The sequence below is a fragment of the Austrofundulus limnaeus genome, unplaced genomic scaffold (genome assembly GCF_001266775.1).
Source record: "Austrofundulus limnaeus strain Quisiro unplaced genomic scaffold, Austrofundulus_limnaeus-1.0 Scaffold40, whole genome shotgun sequence".
Taxonomy (NCBI): domain Eukaryota; kingdom Metazoa; phylum Chordata; class Actinopteri; order Cyprinodontiformes; family Rivulidae; genus Austrofundulus; species Austrofundulus limnaeus.
This window is the reverse complement of record NW_013952442.1, coordinates 2096186-2098454: the sequence shown is the minus strand read 5'-3', so window position 1 is coordinate 2098454 and position 2269 is coordinate 2096186.

Here is a 2269-nt window from a genome sequence, read left to right as displayed (position 1 = left end):
AATCTTATAATCAACCAACTCATAAAATTTTAGTAATTTCAATTGCTGAAACAATACATTAGATGGGTGACTATAATGTTTTCTGGTAATAATTCATATAGATCTTTTTTTGCAGAATAAGAATAGAATTTGTAAATGTTTTACATGCCTTACCCCAAATTTCAACACAATAATTCAAATGTGGAACAATTATTGCGTTATATAATATAAACAGTGCTTTATCATTAAACAACTCCTTTACCTTATGCAGTACTGCAATAGATTTTGCTATTTTTGTTCTTAAGTAATTTATATGAGGTTTCCAGGTCAGGTTTTCATCAATAATAACATCCAAAAACTTTACTTCACTAACTTTACAGATCTCCACACCATCAACTTTAAATGAAACATGGACCTTTCTTTTTCTATTACTGAATATCATATAGTTTGTTTTGTCCAAATTTAGTGATAATTTGTTAAGTTTAAACCAAGTTTGTATTTTTACAAATTCTGTCTGAATCATCCTGAACATTTGTTCTAAATCTCTGCCCAAACAAAAAAACAAAAAAGAAAAAACTTATTTCACTCCATAGCTCTAAACCTAACTAGTAAAGCACAGCAGAGCTGCAAACAAAATGAGGAAATTTAAGTGGTCCTCACTTCACATCAAAGACCTCACTTTGATAGTATTTGGCGCAAATGGGCCTCACTCTGTGGTTAAAAACAAGTACAAACATACACAAGGCAGAATAAGGATGAGGATCTAGAAGGAATGGGTACCTTAAATGATGGAAAGGGATGTAATTTTTTGTTGACACTGCCAGAGAGCCACATAAAACTTCTATAAAAATAAGTCAATTTATTAAACAAAAAGGAAAAGCTGACGTGACTAAAAACGTCACATTTTATGCAGAGTTTCTACAAGAAATGAATACAATGAGAAAGAAACCCAAACATGTGGCAAAGGAGCCAACATAATGCAGAAGTGACCACCAAGTACAAAGACACACATTATATAGGGACACTAATTAACTCAAATGCCAAACACCTGTGAGGAGATAAGCAGGGGGGAGGGGCTGAGGAGGAACACAGAGGTTCAGGTAAAACACAGACACAGGGGAGGATGAACACATCTAATTAAACAAACATACCTCACTAAATAAATAAATAAAATTTACCAGAAACCAAAAGAAGGCTCTGACATCATGACAGTATGTTTGTTTTTAAATAAGATATAAATATAAATGTATTTTGAGTGTTTCAAACATCATTTTTATAAAAAATAAGACTAAGCCACTTTAAACTCCTGATAAGTCATTTATTTGAGCATGGTTAAAGGTTGAAAAAAAATTAGAATCTCGGGGGGAATGTGAGCACAAGAAGCCAGTCCTTACAAAGAAAAGGAAGCTATGTAGGTCGCTGTCCTTTTAAAATTCAGTGACGGGAGRAAAAGTGTGGGACATAAATTTTTAGTGCCTTTACAGAGAAAGAGTACAGAGTGGCTGAAATTGGAGGCAGTGATCGTAGAGGGTGAGGGTTTAAAGCTGTGTAAAGGCAGCTCTGCGCAAGAGGCCTTTTGTTCTCTTTGCAATGTGATACTGTTGGTTCATAAAAAAGCACTTCAATTGAGTGAATCTATTGAGTGAGTGCATGAATTTGATTTTATTCCAAACAGCATCCCTAATCCATATTCTGCTCAGGTGTCACCAAAGATGRAATGTAATTAATGGGCCTCATCAATCTGTTATAAGTGAAAACTGTTAAAAAGAGCTGKTAACAGTCAAACTAAAACAGGGCTTCCAATTTACAACATTTGCTCCACATATTACTTATACAACAGAGTCCCACCTGGGAGCAAGGTTTCCTCTGACTAGACAAAGTCAGTGACTATCTGGACCTAACATGACACTTTTCTTTTYTTTAGAAAGGCTTAAATCCACCCCTATTCCCCTTACTGCAACTTAGATATCGTCATRAATGTTTTAGAACCAGCTGTACAATATGGAAACAAAAGAGGATAAATACTTAACTGCCTGGAATGAGGATAAGGCCTCGAAATATGTTTTGGGAAAATAATCAGCATCATAGCAGCTCTGTGTCTGTTTACACTGCGGTCACCAGCGCTCTCCTCCCTTCCAACAAACAAGAGAACGGTGGCATGCAAGAGAGGAATGATAATAAAAATAGAGGAAGGGGGCAAATATATTTTGCATATTATTTTAAGTAACTGTTCAAATTTCATTTCAGAATGGAAATCCACAAAACAAATATGTAGAGGCATATTTTAAAG